Genomic DNA, 19,834 nt, shown 5'->3' with positions numbered 1-19,834 from the left:
CAATCTCTGGACTTTTCCCTTATCCGAACGGGTCTTGCAATAAAATAGGATTTCATATTGAGCTCCAAATATACGTTATTGGGATAGGATGGTTCCTACTAGCTCTCCCCCCTAAGAACCGCACGTGCGAGTTCCCCCGCATACGGCTCAAGTGGCGAAGGTTTGAAGACGCTCGACCCTTCTATATTATATAATTAAGGCAAGCAAGGTCCCACGCCTCCTATTTCTTAAGGGGGGGCGCGCTGGGAATGAAAAAAAGAAAGCCTCCATTACTAATAAAGGGCTGCATCCGTTTTCTTGCTGGGAGAGGAACGAATCCTTCGCGCTTGGTAAGCGCTTCGCTGTAGCCAAGCTTACTGCTAGCCTATCGCCTAGAGCCAAGCTTCGACCGCGACTGCTCGTCGCCTCTGGGCGCCTTCTTCCGTCACCCGAGATCCAAGTCAGCACCGGCAAAGATCTCTTGATTCCTCTTCAGGATGCCCCGGGCCGGCTTGGAAGCAAGCTACCTTTCGCCTATCTCACCCCCTTTCTTATTGCGAGACCTAGATCATTGACTGTCTGGCGATAAAGAGAGGCCACATTCTCGTCGGCGATACAAACATCGTCTCCAAGAATGGCATACCTAGTAAAGCGCTGTCCTGGGTACACCTTCTCTGCACAAGAAAACATCACTTAGTGATGTGTTAAAGTGAAGAGAGGCCAAGAAGACAGAAAGCCAAGAGGTTGTCCTACTCTAAAGAATACGACACCTCGAACTGAGCGAAGAAAGGGTACTTCAAAGATAGATCTGCTGAAGATTGCATCTAAACAATCTCCAACAGACTTACCAAATTCTAATAAGGTTAGTCTGAAGACTGAGGGGCCACCTATCGGTGGCAGACTTCAAGTCAAAAGAAGAAACCTTACTGAAATTTAATCTATCCAACGAACGGTCGGAGCTGATTAAAAGTTCCATCCATTGGAATAGACCGAAGCGTGTCCATGAAGAAATCATGAAGAGGCTTCAATACCCTTTGATTCACAAAGTTACCTATGGCGAATATCCGTCTCTTACCAGCGCCAGCCTCGGTAGATTGCGATAGTCTACCAGGGGAGCCTGAGTAAATAGACTCACCGAAGTGTCTAGACCCGAAAGAGAGTTGATGGTACTCTCAGCGGTCTCTGTAGACCATGGAGATCTCTCTTCATTCTTTTGGTCATAAGGGTATCGGATAAAGGGGGACCATAGAGGAAAGCCTGCATCATAGTAAAAAAAATGGCTATGGATGTACAAACCAAACGATTTCATGACGCAGATGGTAGGGTAGAAGATTCCTCCACGCTTTCACCTTTACGGCCTCCACGAAGGTCTCGCTTTCCAAGTTTTCTCCCAACGTACGTACCCCTTGTGTCAAGGGAGTTGAGATAAAACTTGGACAGTACCTTGGGATCAGGTCTTTAGATAAAGCGACAATCTCCTTTATTAATTGAGACTGTCTTGGCAGACCGGTGGAAGGGGTGACTATCGATTTCAATATCGATCTGTCAATCCGTTTCGCCAGGCGAATAGCCCGACAAAGACTAAAGATATATATGAACCCATAAGTCGGCCTTCTGATCCTTCTTCATAATCATTTTGCGATGGAAGGAAGGTATAATCTTAGGGTATCCTGACCTCGCTTCATTAGATAGGGACACTGGCACAGGTAATAAACTGTGCGACTGACTGACCCCTGCATACGCTTACTTACAGCAAGTAGCTGCTTGTTTTAGATAGAAAGCAGTAAAAAGAGGGCCAGATCGTCGGTTTAACTGAATTACCTTTTTGGCAACGAGGTATGCTCCTATACAGAGTTCCTTGGTCAGACCGTCGGTAGCTATTATTTATTAGTCTTATCTTTTTATAGATAGATACTAATAGCCCAAGATTAAAAAAAATCTTGTGCCATTTGATGGTCTTAAGAGACAACAGTTTGTCAAAGAAATACCTGGAATAATTCATTTTCATGTCTTTCCTTATCAGGTTTGGGTACCTGATGCAGAAGTAAGTCATTGGACTAACCTCCACTGGGATGGCTTCCAGATCACCGCCCTCAAATGTCAATACTAAAGTATAAGACATTTGCGAATCCAACCGGATTCATTTGACAAACTGGTGTCTCTTAATAAACACCAAAACTAGCCTAAACGACTGAATGTCGCATCAGTCGTGGGGGGGCACCTAGTTAACCAAACCAAAGAAATAGGACTCCATGTGTCGTGGAGTGAGGTTAAACAACCAAATGTTGAGATAGAAGACCCAGATCTCTCCGGATCTGTATCTCGCTACCGATTGTTCGCCTCATGGACAGTCGGCACCATTTCTGGCAATCCGACCGCAAAGGGTGATTCATCCCTTACACCAACTGGGTGTAAAACCCCAGTCGATGCCACCCCCTTTCTTATTATTAGTAAGATAGGTTGCCCCTTTCCCCTTTCTCTAAGAAGAAGGTAAGCATCCCTCACTGCCGATCGCCTTCAGCTGGGTGAGCCTTCGCTTTTTGGATCGTCTTCTGCCCAATGTCAATGTGGTAACCTCCCGTTTTTTGTTCCCATTGGGTTTACCTTGTTTACAGGTCGACCCCATGGCAGCAAGAAAAAAAAAGGCGATCTTGTGCTATACTCCGGTGATCTCTTTCCTACCGAGGCACGCAAACCCCCATCGTGTCCCAGATCACATTCCGTAAATCGAAAGGGGAAGCCTACTCATCCATCAGCTCCTCTCGTAGATCGGTGCGGTTTTACGAAGCGTCTAAGCACAGTTCACTCGCGTTGATCAATCAAGAGCTTTGCCGCCACTCCTTAAGGTTACCTTTAGTATAACTTCTTGCATTCTTTCCCACGCTTCATACCCCCCCCATTTCTTCTTAAGGTAAGGTAAAGGGCCAGGCATGGTGGGGTAGGAGCATTCTGCCGGCAATCAATCTTTTTGGCTTGACCAAGAAGTCTTATGTCCTCCGAGTCGCACGGCGTTTTAACCGAAAGAACTTCTTGCGCAATTCATGCGTTTCTGTTTTTATGACCAGAACTTTTTTCTTTATTTCCATTTCAAATTGTTCTCTGGACTTTTTATCAATATGAGGTGATCGTAACACAGTATATAAGACTCGTGATTCAGGCAATCCAATCTTCCGTGTGTAAGGCGGAAGCCCCCCAAAATGGTTTTCAAAAAATGGGTGATCAAAAGATCGAATCACTATGCGTATCTTGGTGGTCGTGACTTTTGGTGGTCTTTCTTTTTGGCTGACTCCTCTTCCTGTTCTATTGATCAGAAGCATCCAGTAGCACCACGCCAGTAGAAAGAGTTAAGCTACTAAGCTAAGCTGCTGTTGGGGAACTCGGTAGAAGCTATTTGCCGCTTCCGCCTCTCTAGGCTTCACAATGGCTCCCCCCCCCCTATATAGATAGATAGAATTAAAAATGAGTCTTCTCCCCTCCACTATAATTATTAATATAAGAAATCCGAAAGGAATTTTCAATTCCGAAGGATTACCATTTTGTTTGAGCAGGGGGCTTCGAGTCCTGTGTTGACAAAGATCAGATAGGATCCTGCTGTGATCCTCGATCTCTTCCTGAATCTTGATCAACGTTCTATCGATAATTCAATTAAAGATCGAGTCAAGGGAGAATGCTGCTTTAAAAATAAACTAATCAAGATAAAATTCCATGAATTAGGAGACCAAATCTAATCCCCAAATCCATCTCTCATTAGCGAAAGCTACCTACCTAGTTTTGCTGAAGCTCTGCCAGTATAGCACGCTTTTTTAGTGTCTTTATCTATATTCGCTGAACACTTCCAATACCTCACCACACCGATTTCACAGCTCGATTAGAGCAGCTCGACTTTCTTCGCAGCTTTCGAGCCTTATTTTGTCTTGCTTGCTCTTATTTTTTTAAAGAAATTGCTTGAGCGGCTTAAAAATAAAATCTGACCTTGAGCATAGCAACGGCAGGAGTCTTTCTTAGTGCAATACCTTCAACAACCCTTCAAGCGTGCGGGCGGCCCTAGCTAATCTAATAAAGTTGCGAGATTGAAAGGTCCAAAGGACTAAGCTTCACCCAGTACGCAACTCGGTTTTCCGCCCGAACGACCCTAGCGTACAGAAAAGAAGTAGTCCTCTTAAAAACTAAATTTTAGTCCTAGTAGGTGCGATATTGAAGGCCTTCACGGGCTTACTTAGTGCTTGTGCTAAGGAGTTCAGGGCTAAGGGCTGGAGCGTAGGAAGCATTGGCTATCAGAACCCCCGGAGGGAACTAACTCCTTTCTTGCAAAGCAGCTTTATGAGAAAGAAGTTGTCTGTGTATTGGATCCGCTCTTCTGTTAGCATGAACATGAATTAGATTCTATTCGTCTTATTTATTCTTAAGATAACCCCCCACCCGAACCATTCTTAAGACCACCAAGCTCTCTCGAATTAGTTCTATTTTTTCTGCTTTCGAGAGAGACTGGGGGCAAAATCTCCTCCTAACTAATAAGTGAAACTTTGTGCCTAGATCGTCCTGAAGACGGATGCGACGGGAAGAAGTGGCATTTGGAAGTGTTGCTGACTTAACATTTAGGTTTCGGCATAACAAAGCTTGCACTGTCTTTTCGCACTTAGGCGCACAGCGTGCCATTGGTAATGATTCTACTACGGTGCCACAAATTCGCAAACTGATCCTAAGTAATCGTTGTTGTTCATTAGATTCCAGAGGAACTACTTCGTTAGGATTGGGGAATTGCTGCGATTCTTCCTGAATAGCCTGGATTCTCCCGTCGAGAGTAACTTTGAAAGTCTTACCTAAACTCTTACGACTGAATATGATGAAGCCTATAAAACAACGAGCTACTATCATTTCTTCATTATAGATTGAGATCTTCTTCGAACTTAATGCACAAATAGATGGAATAGCAGCAAATAGCATCTTTTTAGCTTGCATATTCGTGGAACTAAATCTCATCATTTAGAAAGGTTCTCTCTATCTTTCAGCAACTGAACGGGAAGTGGTTTAGGAAAGGACTTTAGAATCAATCGGATGCGCTCGCCCAGCGAGAAAGGCCCTGACCCTGCCAACCAAGTAAAAATAAAAAAGAAAGAAGAGAACGAAAGGGTTTACTTGCTTACTTGTTAGAGTCAGGAGAAAAGATAACTTCGTATTTTGGTAATTCTCTAGGAGTCATGTTTAACCTTGAATGCTATTAATAAATTCTACAGCAATAGTCCCTCGGACTCGGAAAGTTATAACGAAAATGGCTAACCCAATAGCTGATTCCGCAGCTGCCACCGTTGAAACCAATGAAGCAAATGATTGACCCATCATATCATCCGAAGAAACGGAAAATACCAAAAAGTTCGAATTCACAGCTAATAACATTGATTCAATTGGCATTGACATAATAGGAATATTTCGTCTATTAAGGAGGATTCCCCGAATACCTAAAATAGAGATGATCATAGAAAATGTCAAATATTTGATAGGATCCGTTTCGGAAACGTGGAATGGAAGATAAATTCAAATGTTATATAGATTAAGTGACCGAGATGCAAGGGAAAAACTGTTGTTTCACATTTTAGGAACTAGAAGACATAGTGGATGAGATCTAAAAATGCAAAAATCTGTTCGCATAACCAAGCATTTTGGCCATGTAAGATGACATCATAATAATCATTTGTGAGAAAGCCCGTCAATACGATCGTCGGAAATAACTGCCCGAACAAGGTCGGGCATCGTCCATTCGGGAGGTAATTGCCTCCCGCTTCTCCCAACCCACTTGGTGGATTCATCACAGATTCTCTGAAATAGCTGCTCACACTCAGGTGGAGCGCTTTGCGCGTCCGACCTAGTTGAAGAGGTACTTGACGAGAAAGACAGACTCGCCTCGTTTTCCATAAGAAACTCCAAATCACTCGGCGTTGGATTCCCAACGAGTACAAGCGAATTTATATTCATGAACGACCACTTTCTTCTTTCGCTCTGCTCCCCCCAACAAGAGGAAAGACTTGTTTGTTGTAAATCACCGGTTGGCTTTTTCCAACCAAGAAAGGCATGGGAGTCTTTGGGCATTGCTTGGGCTAAGTAAAGCTTGGATCAAGTGAAATAAAGACTGGCTACCTATAAGGATCCCTCACTGCACACTTTATATATCTATATGGATTGTGAACAGTGACAGAACAGTTGGTGTGCTTTCTTTCTTGTCAGCCGTTGCGTTGGGGTACCACTCCTCTTCTCTTTTCCTTTGATGAAAAGGAACGGATCTGATGACAATGCGGATAGGAGCGGAAAGACAGCAATCCCACTCTAAATCGACAGAGATAGATGGAAGAGGCCTACGTCGACCTTGACTTTTTACTGGCAGTGGAGAAATCGGAAAGTGTTCACCGGCGACAGATTGACACGTATGGGAATGGACTTTTCAGGTGCCCAATGTGCATGCAAGCGAGCCTAGGAAAGCCCGGACGGGTCCTTCACTCGACTAACCAGCGATCCTTCTTCCTCGCCGTCTCCTTCGCCCTTTCCGTTTGGTTTGCAGCTCCGTCACCTGTCTTTCCCTGGAGCAGCGCTTCTTTCCGGTGCTCCTTTCTCAAACCAGAACAACTCTGAACGTTAGGGAAGATAAGGGAAGACCACCTGAGCGAACCGACCGAAGGGACTTGACTTATTTTATTCGAACCGAACGATAGCGGCTTAAAGCTAAGCCTATCATGAGCAGCGCCCCCAAATAAAATCTCATTGCGATAAATTTACTTTTCAAATAGGAACTCGCCTAGCCTATATGAATGGATTCCGAGATGAACCCTTGAGAAGGAATTCTTTCGCCTCTTAGGGTCTTTGAAAGAATAGGTTGTTTTCAGGTATTTCATTAGCGGAGGACTAGTCGTCAGAGCTAGTAATGAAGATGGCATGAAGATCGGCATATGACTCTTATCGAGACGAGAGCGAGCATCTATAGCAATGGCTAGTGACGGAAGACTCTTTTTCCCTCTCTTTGGACTAAGTGAAGACAGTAACTTTCAAGCACTCCCGCTAAAGCGAAAGCAGAAGATGCGGCTTAGCCAGCTGCACTCTCCAGCCTTCTGCCATTCATCAACTTCCTTTCCCCCTCGTCTATTCTCAAGAGGTCTTGACGATACCCTTCTTCTGAACTGCCTAGGCCCAGCCCAGTCACAGGATCATATGAAAAAAACGTCGTGCAGATGCTCAGGTGCCGTAGACTGGCTGGTAAAAGAACCGGGAAGTAGAATGCCTCTAGTGACTTCAAGCTCTGCCATCACAGAGTTTTATTTCTCTCTCTTAGGACGTGTGACAGTCTGTCTTCCCTACGTTATGCAAGGCGAAAGAACACCATTCTTTGAATTGGAAAAAGGAAAAATTACTCAAAGGAGTGAGTTAGGGCACAGCTTCCGGTTCCCCCAGCATCTCCAGTGATTAGGCGGGGACAGGATTCGAACCTGCAATCTTCAGGTCATGAGCCTGATGAGTTGACCAATTCCTCTACCCCGCTTATTTTTTCTTCGAAAAGTTCAACTTGCATGTGTTAAGCATCTTTCTCAAAGTAGCATGATTGGACCTTCTTAGCGCTTTTCTACTACCTATAAGCTATAAGCTTCAACCTTCCCTTCTCTTACTTAGTTAGATGGAGGATAAAAAAAGCAAGACTTTCAACGCGGCTTTTCTTTATTTCTTTTCTTAAAAAATTGATAGTTAGACTTTTTTTCCTGCAACCAAGCTTTTCCTTTCCGAAATCGAGAAAGATCACTCCTAAAAGCAACCGTTATCTTATTATAAGATACCCTCGCCATGGATGCATCTCATCTCTCTCTGATGCAATTATAGAACTTATAAGATATTAAAGATTTATCCTCGAAAAAGCAGCCTATTCCACGACCCTATAAAATAAAGAGGATTTTCCCATTTCTTTTATCTGCCTCCTTTGTCTTCCCCCCGATTCATCTTTTGGATTTGAAACTATCCTCTTGTAATCCTTTAAAGAACTTCTAGTACCCCTCCCCCTAAAATTAAAGCTAGTCTGCGGCCGCTAGTCGGGAAGAAGTAGGCTTCCTTGCTTTACTCTTTTAGGAATTTCTAGCTCTAATCAATAGGTAAAAAAAAAATGGCTTCTTATAGTAAGCAAAGCAAGGAATCTGAATTCTATCTGACTAGTGTCTCTCATTAAGCTATATAGGTTTTGAAAAGCAAAGGTGCTTGAGTTAAGCCTTCTTGACTAGTTTTTAGTCCCGATTGGAAGTCCTTGGATGATCTGTCGGGTCTTAGTACAATGGATTCCATAGGCTTTTCCCGTGCTCTTCCGAAATAAGCATTTGGAAATGACTTGTCATGGGCTTATGCGATGAAGAATGATTTGCTAGGGAACTAAGCACGAAGAAAGACCTCTTAGATAGACTTAAGGGGCATCTTTTTTAACTTTAAGATCTATTTCGTCGTCTGGCATATACACTAACATGAATGAGCAGCTCCTTTTTAACTAAAAGAAGATACAACCGATAAACTATAGTTCTTTCGGCCTTTCGCTTGTTAATAGCTTGGTACCTAAGAACTTTACTAGACCTTCGGGTTAGTGAAAGTACAAAACCATTCTTGGTTGTAATTGCTATCTTCTTAGGTTCAGCCATGCATACATACGATTTAAGAAAAAGAAGGAAAGGGTTTTTTCACTTTCTACCATAAGAGTTTATGCGCAACATCTCTTTTCTTCCTTCGCCTTATTTGCTTGAGCCCACAGTCCTCGAAGCTGTACGATAAGTACCAGCCTCTTGTCCCGAAAAATAAGTTCCATACACACACAATTGTACATTTTTTTTTATGGCTACATCAGGAGATTGAAAGAGACAAGGCTAGGCTTGTCGCCAAGGGGTTCACTCTGAAAGAAAAGAGGACATCGACTACACTGAGACTTTCTTTCCGCTTTCTAAGAAGGACTCACTCAGGATAATATAAGCTTTGGTGGCTCATTTTTAAAGCTTCACCAACCAGATGGATGTGAAGACGGCTTTCTTCAAAGGGTATCTACCAGTTCAATACTAAAGTTTATCATCTGACTTGTACATCCATTTTTTTTCTTTTCGAGCCATGAACCGTTCTCTCGAACTTTTCTCTACTTCATAATCCCCGGCCTAGCTAATATCGGTGAGCCTCTCCTTCTTTAGCTGCCTTTTTGGGGTGAAACCAAATCTCGACCATGTTTTTTGCTTTGACACTGTTCGGAAGATATTTCCATGTCGGCATCCACGTCATTCCCTGTATTGTATAACGGGAATGTGGCCAACCAGGGTAAGTAACCCTTGTAGAGCCGAGGTATAAAAGTATTTATCTCGGTGACTACAAGCATTATTTTATATCGATAGGCTGACTCACAATGGAGTAAAAAAGTCTGCCGACTCGACTCACTGTTTTTGCCAGCGAAATAAGTTTAGACAATATGAACCATGAGAAGAGATACAACTTCACGAGACGATTCCGCCCGATCATCCTTCACTCTCATCGAGGACTTTCTTTTAGCTACCGGAGCAAACGTTTCCAGGTAATCCCGAGCTGAGTCTATCCGTTTGCTACAAGACGAGCCTTGTGTCTCTCAATGGATCCGGCGGGCTTAGACTTTCGGGTATACACCCGAGCGAGTGAGTAAACGAGACTCCATCCGAATCTCAGCTAACGGCCCCTTTCCCAGGTACCATTCCTCCAATTTATCATTCTTAACCTCGTAAATGGACAAGGTTACAGTTTACTTAACTTAATATAAGTAAATGGGCGCCACAGATGTCGAGAGACTCTAGATAAAAAACTCTCTAATACGTTAAGATGTGCCGGAAATATAACCTGGAGCCAACAAAGAAGATCTGTAACGGGGGGTCCAATTCGATCTGCATCTGAATCTGGCAACTGGCTGATTAAGAGAAAGAGCCTCTGGTGGTTCTTAATCTCGATCCCGTAGGATGGTATTGAGAAAAGATCAGAATCAATTGCTGCTATCACTCCCTATGCTTCTGCGTCCCATACCCCCCCAACCTCTGCGGGACAAGATATCTATTTTGTCATTGGGAAGTAAGGCTTAAGTCGACGAAAAAGTTAGGAAAGGGGATCATATGGCTAGGGTTGCCCTCGGGGCTAGCTACTGGCTTTAGACTTGGGTACTCCTCTCTTAACTGGAGACCGGGGATGGGACTATCTATTATGGCAGGCTAGGTTACCGCTCTCTCTATCTCTAAGAGGGATCTCTAAGGAAAGAGGAATGCATTCTTGACTAGCAAGAGAAAGACAGGTCCTCATGTTATGAGATTTAGAAAGCAAAGGGTATCGCCCATCATACTCTTTGAATCTCTGACTAAGCCTGTTCCTCGAGTACCGTTTGCTAACTACACGGCTAACGCAACTGGTAACCGTTGACTGCTTCTTCTCTTGTCTTTAACTAGTAACCTATAACTCTCTTTCTTTTTCTTTATTCATTCTTGGCTCGTAGGTCACAAGGATAAGGTCAAGCAACTTCTTCCATTTCTTAGAATCGGGCACGGTATCTCAAATAGACCATTGAGCGGATCCCCTGATTCTGGTTTAGCAGGATCTTTTCTTGACACCGAAAGTACATCTTTATCTTTGGGAAGACCTAGACATCCATCAGTCAGGAATGTTGGGCACCTCGGCAAATCCACATATTTGGCAATGCTCCTTTCCTGAAAGCGATCGGACGGGTAGTTTAAGAAGAGCGAGAGGAAGGCCAGTACTCAAACATAAAGCTTTTACGCAGATCGGTAAACAAGAAGGCTTTGATGCAGGGAGATGGATGTGCGATTGTGAAAGAAGATTCTAGCGGGCACTCTTGCTCTTTTCCACCCCTACGCTATAAGAAATTCTCAGCTTGTAGAAGCTGGATGAGACCAGAAGGTAGTAAGCGAGCTATCCCTATCCATTCAGCTTTGTTAGTTCGTGATATCACCCTGTCCACTGCACTGACCGTGTTCCATCCGCTGACCCGAGGCAAAGAACTAAAAATAAATTTCGTGAGTAGGAGGAAGCATGCTCTTATTAGTCGAACTGCTGCGGTTGTGTCTTGTGTCGGCCTCGGTTGCCAGGAGCAGCACCGGAGACTTTAAAGGATCGTACAATTTAGTATCGTAGAAAGCACCAAACCAGACCTATTATTGAATGCATGAGGAATGGAAGAACTGTCATGTCATGTTCGGTTGGTGAACTCAAAGTAAAGGGCCAAAAGGACGAGCAAGAGTTGGTCATTCAAGAAGCTTTGGCTAGCCAGCTTGACTTATAAAAAAAGAATAGAAGGAAGGGTTTTTATATAAGCTTTCTAAAGTAATCGTGATGTAGAAGTCGGTACAAAGATGACAAAAATTACTCCTAGATCAGTCCCATCCAGTCCTGAGATAAGGGCCTTTTTGGTTAAGGACCCCTCCCCTCTTGACCAAACAATTGAGGAACTTTCATGCTCTTTGTTTAACGCGGGCGGGCAGGCCGAACAAAGACCCCGACTAGAAAAGAAATTCGAGCAAGGAGCCATTTCCCAATCGGCCTTCAGGTCGAAAGGCACATATGGGAGTAGCTCCCCGGATCCATCATCCTCGAGGAGGAGGAAAGATAAGTCCGATTTTTTGAAGAAATTGGATTGCTCTAATCTGCCTACGCAGGAAGCCTTCTCCCTCTCAGCTTGTATTCGAGATTTACTATTTTTTAGATAGATGCCCAGGTTTCTATTTAGAAGATGACATGAACCTTCCCCTTCTTGCATTAGGATTAGTACTAAGAGCCCATTCGTTCACAGCGAGAACAGCTCCTTCTCTGCATCAATTGGCACTCTTAAAAATGTGCACTATGAAAAATAAGTCGGATGCTTCCTTATCTTATATATATTAGGATAGGACCAGTTTTCCACTTAAGCCGCCAATGCTAGTAAGACTTTCATTATAATCCGATTTTCGGCAGAGCTCCTTCTGGGCATCTACTAGTGTCCTCGGCACCAACATAGCTTATTCAAACTAAAACAAAAGGCAATGATAGAGGCATACTTGTTTATGTTATCCCATAACATAAGACTTAAACAATCGCAAAAAGTCTGTTTGTTTTCAAGGGGCCTAGCGCTTTCAAAGCAAAGCATTGAAATAAGACAGGGGCCTTTTACTTACTTTTCTTAGAAAGAATCAACCTTAGGTTCAAGGAGAAAGTAGCATTGTCTGACCCCTGGATAATTGAGATTAACCCTCCTCAATCTTGAATCTCGAGAGTCTTACGAATAAAAAGAAAGTCAGGGATACCTTCAATTACTTTCTACTTTTCCATAATATCTATTATATATAAAGTCGTTGTATTTTATTGATAATTATCATATAAGATAAGTTGAAGTTAGCTATGTTCACCATGGGCTCAGGCGAATATAGCAAGTGTGAAGCGAGAGTGGGCTTTCCTCAAACGATTGGAACAAGAATAGGTTATTGTCTCTTTGAAGAGTATCATACATGGCGAATGGTATCGTATATAAGATCAAGGCCGCATTTAGGAGTGATGTGATCCGTAACTATAAATATAATAAGAGAAGAAAGCTGTTAACGTAGGTCGGATCCTAGCGTCGATAAATGCTATCCGACTTGAATGATCGAATGGATTCCACTTTTTACTTTGTCGAGATTGCCTTGGTGTTAAGTGTACCTGAGTACAAGATCGAAAAGAATGAATGCATTGATTGCATTTCAAGTGAGATGTCCAAGATAAAAGGAACGAGGGGAAGAAGCGACGAGAACATCAAATCGTGAATTAAAAAGCGTGACGAGACTTTATCCATTCGAGATGTTAGAAGGTGCAAAATCAATGGGTGCCGGAGCTGCTACAATTGCTTCAGCGGGAGCTGCTGTAGGTATTGGAAACGTATTCAGTTCCTTAATTCATTCCGTGGCAAGAAATCCATCATTGGCAAAACAGTTATTCGGATATGCAATCCTGGGCTTTGCTCTAACCGAGGCTATTGCCTTGTTCGCATTAATGATGGCCTTTTTGATTCTATTTGTTTTCTAAGTTTATCCTTTTGAAAGGTGTAGTCTCTCCTACCTGAGGAAGAGGACGAGGCCCGTCCTTTGTCGGAAATGGGGCGGGGAAGGAGAAGTGGGCATGTGGGTCTCCTTCACATTTCTATCAATATTGGAATTCGGTTTGAAAGGCTATCATTGGTAGGCGGACAAGTGAGCATTCCAGTGTTAGGTCCTGGGGAGAGAATAAGGTAGGCACTGTGAATCGGGCAATTCGTTAAAGGATATTTGTATAAAGGCGGCGAAACTACATCTCTTAAGAAGAACCTGTCATAGAATGAAAACAGATATCTTTTTCTACTATCCGTACCTAAGGTTCAGTGATGACTGATGATATTTACCCAAAGGTAGCTCCTGACTCACGGGTGTGGGACTGGAGCGTAGGAAGCATTGGTTATCATAAGCCCGGAGGATGAACCCTGTCTGTAGCTGAGTACGGCTTGTTCTACCAGACGTTGACCGGCTTTCTTTTCTTCCCTTTGGGCGCTGGCTTTTCACGCTTAATGATAGAGACTAGTCTGATAGAATGATTCTTCTTGCTATACGCAATTTATTGCAGATCTTTATTTGCACCCGCAGGGAGGGACCATCTGGAATTAGAAAGTATGTCTGCAACTTTTACATTTTTTTTTAACACCAGACTCCCCTATGATCTGCTCACCATACATACCTTTCAACTATAGAACCTATAGGCAGCAAAGAGTCATACCAGAGAGATGTATTGGTTCCATTGCCAACATCATGTATAAAAAATATTATAGCCAACTCTCTCACCTGTAAAAGTTTCCTACAAATCCAGCTACCATTATTTGGTGGTTAAATACACCAACAAAATGCTTATATTTTTTAGAAGCATTTTATGTATAATACATACCTAGACTCGATATAAGGACTTTTTGCAGCCAGAACCCAGATATGCTTCAACATAGCAGCTTTATTCCACTCCACCAATGAAGCCCGAAACCACCTTATTTAAATTTAAAGGGCAGCAAATTTCCAAGCAACATTCCCTTTGTTCTTAACCATATCAGGACCAGACCATAAGAACCCTATGCAGATCTTCTCAATTGTCTTAAAATCAAAACCTGCACCGGCAGAACACAGTACTCCAGTAAACTTGCATGCTAAAGAGGGCACTCTGAACCATCTGAGGCGCCTGCAAAACCTACTGAATAAAGTAAGCAGAAAATTAAAATTGCTCACCTCTCTCAAGAATCTCCTAAACCACCTGACCCAATCTGTGCTGGTAGAGACACTCTTGATAAGAAGCATAGAAGAGGGGAATTAAATTTTGCACACCCGTGGATTTTTAGTTAAGTTGGATGGATCCAATAAAAGACTATCCGCGGGAATAGAAGCTACCAGAAGAGAAAAATTAGGCACTTAGGGTCGCCTACAGGGCGGCAAGGTATACCCTCATGGGAGATGTGCTCTACAAGAGGTCATTCAGCCTTCCATATCTCCGATGCCTACGCCCAAGCGAGGCAGATTACGTGCTCAGGGAAGTCAACGAATGGATATGTGGGAATCATCTCGGAGGACGATCTTTGGCGCAGAAAGTGTTGAGACAGGGCTACTACAGGCCGAGTAATCAGGAAGATGCTACAGCCCTTGTCCACCGGTGTGAAAAATTTCAAAGGCAGGCCAACCTCCAACATAAACCATCAGCCCCACTTAGCCCTATCCTAAGTCCGTGGCCCTTCGCACAGTGGGGGATGGATATGATAGGCCCTTTCCCTCTTGCCACCGGTCAGAGAAAGTTTAGAATTCTGGCAATTGATTACTTTACCAAGTCGGTAGAAGCAGAGAAGATCATGGAGAGGAAGGCCCAGAACTTTGTTTGGAAGTCTATTGTGTGCCGCTTCGAGGTACCGCGGATCTTAGTTACCGACAATGAATTTTATAACAGCTCATGAAGAAATTTCTGCGCAGAACTTGGCATTGAACACGGGTTCACCTCGGTAGGTCATCCCCAACCACCCAACCAAGAAAATGGTCAGGCTGAGGTAACCAATATATATATGAACTGTTTTTCATATCTGAGTGTAATATTCTGAGTAAGTCCACGCCGTCAATGAATTTATGTTCATTAGATGTCTTACTCTCTCTATTTCTCTTCTTTTCTATTGCTTGCTTTTCGGACGTGTGCTCGTCAGGTAGACAGCTTTGCTCGGATTTGGAGCTACCCGTCCGTGATGTCCCAGGAGGGGGCATGAGGAATTGAGGAAGAGGCAGTACCCTAGCTTTGGAGTTAGCCACTGGGAGTTGCTTATCATTTTGTGACTTTTGAAACACTGACGGCTTCAGTTTTTCATGTCTTTGTTTAGTGTCTTTTGGCGATGATTAATATTTTCGCGCATTCTTTTTGGATTTTGTATATGTTAGTGGCAATGTAGTTTCCGCCTTTGTTGATTTAGTTTGTATGAACTAAAGATGACTTAACCGTTTCTATGAATTGTGTTATTCGGGAAATTGTGAATCAGGTTAAGTAATCATTCGATAACGTTAAGTTGATTTTCCGCATTTGAGTTACTTAAAGTGATGTCCCGGAAAAGGAAGGTTTTAAAAAGGAAACAATTTTATGCAATCTCTTTATTCAAAGAAAAACAAATTTACCCATTTTTCCGCAATGTTTTTTAGAAGTATTTTTCGGGGCGTTACAAGTTTCATTCAACATTGTACGTGCTAGTTCCTCTAAAGATCTATTCCTTATATCTACTTCACCATTTTCTTGTGGTGTTCTAGGAGCAGAGAAATTGTGAGTGATACCATTATCATCACAAAATTCCTCAAAACAAGCATTTTGAAATCCTTCCCCATGATCACTTCTTATAGCAATGACTTTCAAGGATTTTTTATTTTGAACTCTCTTAGCATATTTTCTAAAGACATTAAACGCCTCATTCTTGTGTACCAATAATAGAGTCCAAGTGTATCTTGAAAGGTCGTCTACTATCACAAGAGCATAGTAGCTACCACCAAAACTTTTGGTCCGAGAGGGGCCAAATAAGTCCATGTGTAGTAACTGCAATGGTCTATCAGAAGAAACCATATGCTTTGATTTGAAAGAAGTTTTTTTTTGCTTACACTTTTGACAAGCACTATATAGTTTGTATTTAACAAACTTCATCTTGGGAAAACCAACAACTAAATCTTTCTTGATCATTTTATTCAAATGATCCATATGTATATGAGCAATTCTTTTATGCCATAACCATGCATCATGATCATTTATAGCTAAATATTTCATGGGAACAGAAGAATCATTTAAAGCAATCATATAGGTATTATTTATTCCCTTACCAATAATTTTAGAGATTTCGGACACCTTACTATCAATAATGCACTGATAGGGGTAGAATGTCACATGGAACCCTTTGTCACAAAGCTGACTTATACTGAGTATGTTGTGCTTGAGTCCCTCAACATATAGAACTCCTTCTATTGTAGTATAAGGTGGCTTCCCGACTCTACCAACTCCAAGAATTATTCCTTTATTGTTGTCACCATATGTGACGTAGCCTTTGTCCCTTGGACTAAGGATAGAGAACTTTCCTTTGTTGTTCACCATATGTTTTGAGCAATCATTATTCCAAGTATCATAAATCGCAAAACAGCTGAAGTAATATTAGGTACCCAATTCAGTTTGGGTCCTACATGGTTAGCACCTTTCTCTACCCATTGAAAACGTCCAAGGGTATACCATATTTTCTAATCATGCAAGTATTAGGTGTATGCCCATGATTTTGACAGTAAGTGTAGATTGGTTGATGCTTTTGTATCCTAGTTCTAGATTTACAAACATGATGAGTATGGATACTTTGTTTTTGAAAATTTATTTTTGTAGATACTTCCTAATTCTTATATAAAGAAGGTTTGAAAAAACCGAGACCTCTATGGTTGGTGGATTGTCTTTACATTTTCAGCATGTTATCCAAGTTTATACAACTCTTGTTTAAACTTTTGAGTTCAGGACTCAAATTAAAAAAAATATTTTTAAGAGTAATACACTTTGGACAATCTCATTCTTTTGTTTAAAACGGATATTGGTGAGTTTGACATATTCACAATGCAATTCATTAAAAGAATTTTTAAATTCACAAAATGATGGCTTATCTAAAGGTTCAGTTTCACTTACCTTCTTATCATCAGAATGATGAGATGTCATTAGAAATAGATGAGCTTTCTCTTCATTTTATGGTTCTGAAGTGGAACTTGTGACATTATCCTCCCATGCAATGTAAGCTAGTCTACCTGTCTTCTTTTCAGCTTTTGCCTTGAAAGGATTTTTCTTTAGTGTAGGATAGCCCATCTTCATGTGACCATGTTTTCCACATTCAAAACAATTGACGTTTTGATTTGAAGTGGAAACTGCATTCCTCTTGTTGAATCCTCTTGAGTGTCCAGCCTTACCAAATTTGTTTCTTTTTAGAAACTTGTTGAACTTCTTCACCAGCATGCTCATATCTTCCATGTCCTCTTTTTTCTGATTCATCTGCCGAGGATTCATACACCTCTGTTTTTGCTTTAAGAGAAATATTATTTCTCTTCTTCTCTTGTACTTCATGTTGTTCAAGTTGACTTAGTTCCAACTTGTGTTCTTGCATCTTTTCAAAGAGAGCAACCAAAGACATCTTTGATAGACTTTTGTTTTCTGAGATGGTTATCACCTTTGGTTGCCATTGTCTTGTAAGTGATATTATAACTTTCAAGTTCAAGTCACTATTTGCTAGTACCTTACCAAGTGTAATCAGATGATTTGTGAGGTGAGTAAACCTTTTTTTGGAGATCTAGTATTTTTCTCCAAGATTCATGGGAAACATTTCATACTCCTATAAGAGGGTACTAACTCTAGACCTTTTCACCTCCATAGTACCTTCATGGGTTGTTTGTAGAGTATCTCACATATCCTTAGCGGATTTGCTATTTGATACTCTCAAAAACTTGTCAATACCCAAGGCTGAAGTGAGAATGTTTTTGACTTTGAGATCATATTGCACTTTCTTTTTATCTTCATCATTCTAAGAGGATTTTGTCTTAACTTCCTTTACACTGTTAACAATAGTGAAAGGTTCATAGGGTCCTTCCTCAATCGCATTCCATATATTCAGGTCTTGGGACTCTATAAAGATTATCCTCCTAATTTTCTAGAAATCATAGCATTCTCCAACAAAGCTTGAAAGGCAATTGATGTTGGAACCTTCTCCCAAAAATAATCTGGAGGTCATTAGATGGCAACTAAGAAGGGGTGAATTAGTTTATGGGAAAAACGTTCGATTTTTTTTGTTGAGATATCAAATTGTTTGTATAGCAGAAAATAGTTGCATAAATAAACCAAGTTAAAACCAAAATGAAAAAACAAGAATAGAGTAGAAGAAGAGTACACAGAGAATTTTATATTGGTTCACCTTCTTGTCCACTGAAGGTTACAATCAGTACTCTTGCCACACAAGAGATTTTTCCACTAGATACTTTAAGTTTCAATTACAATTTTCTCCCCAAGACCCTTGTACCTTACACACTCACAAATATCTACCCTTGGAAAACAACATTTCCAAGTTAACTTTTTTCCCCTTCTCACCACGCCCTTGTGATGACAAGTATTACAACAAGATGAAGAATGAATCAATCGCAGAATTGCCTTTACAAGTGTTTGACAATTGTTATTACTTGCAATCATTTTGCTCTCAATATACTTAGTAAATAATGATCTAATATGTTTTAAAACTTTAGAACTTAGCATTTAAAGCAACTTTAGAAAAATATGAAAGTTTAGAATCAAAGGTACAAGAGAGTGCAGAAAATTGTTTAACTAAATTGAGAAAATTTCGTGTATCAATTGTTATGTTGAATTGGATGTTTCAATGCCTTTTTAAATAGGCTCCCAATCAGGCATGGTACCCTTCCATGAATATGGGACACGGTTGGAATTAAACCCATGCACTTTGGATGAAAACTGTTCATTCAGATTTAAAAATCTGGTTTACAATGGCTATGTGTAATTGATTACCACGACACTGTAATTGATTACCAAAAATTGTTGTCCAAATTGATAATAGATTAATTCAATCAATTAATTTGTTACCCAGTGTCAGTTATGATTTGTAACTATTTTCTTAGTCATGTAACTTGTTACGTAGTTCCAGTAACATGTTACCAACTGTCATATAGTTTAGGTAACCTATTACCCAAATCTAATAACATATTACTCAGGTCAAGTAACTTGTTAGCTAGCATTTTGACATTTTTTTAAGACTTGTCCAATTCTTTTAAAAATAGTTTTGAATTCCTTGAGCATTGCTACTAAATATAAATTGAGTGTAAAGATAGAACTACATATTGAAGACTTGATTTGTAATTTCCTTGAAGCTTGAAATTTCTATGTCTTCATAGTCCTCTTCCTTTTTCTTCTTTTTGTGATCTTGGTGTCTTCAACAAAATCGTGTTAAGGTCAGGAGCAAGATCTTCTTCACAAAATGAACCAGGATAAAAGTCATTATCTCATTCTCCTTATCTCTTAACTCGTTACGTTTTTCATATAGTTTGATTTACTTAACTTGGCATTCATATCGTTCTGTGTTAATTGCATATTATGTTCTATGCATTGACGGCATGTTACCATTTGTAAGAGTGCATACAAGTTTAGTCAAATCTTATTATCTTGGTGTTTAAAGAAAATAAATTTTCAAGAAATAAGAATTGGTTAATCGATTAAGTTCTTGGTTAATCAGTTAAAAGCAGAAGCAGATAATTGATTAAGACATCAGTTAATCTATTAAACAGTGAGGAAAATT

The 19,834-nt window shown here is 41.1% G+C and overlaps 1 non-coding gene across 1 annotated transcript; it reads right to left on the bottom strand.

The window, feature by feature from the left end:
• Positions 1 to 7,427: 7,427 nt before the first annotated feature.
• TRNAM-CAU lies at positions 7,428 to 7,501 on the bottom strand. The gene has a single exon. It is a non-coding gene; the product is annotated as a tRNA-Met (tRNA).
• Between the last annotated feature and the right edge of the window lie 12,333 nt (positions 7,502 to 19,834).

The sequence above is a fragment of the Lupinus angustifolius genome, unplaced genomic scaffold (genome assembly GCF_001865875.1).
Source record: "Lupinus angustifolius cultivar Tanjil unplaced genomic scaffold, LupAngTanjil_v1.0 Scaffold_1_1096, whole genome shotgun sequence".
Lineage (NCBI taxonomy): Eukaryota > Viridiplantae > Streptophyta > Magnoliopsida > Fabales > Fabaceae > Lupinus > Lupinus angustifolius.
This window is presented reverse-complemented; position numbering and strand designations above follow the sequence as displayed.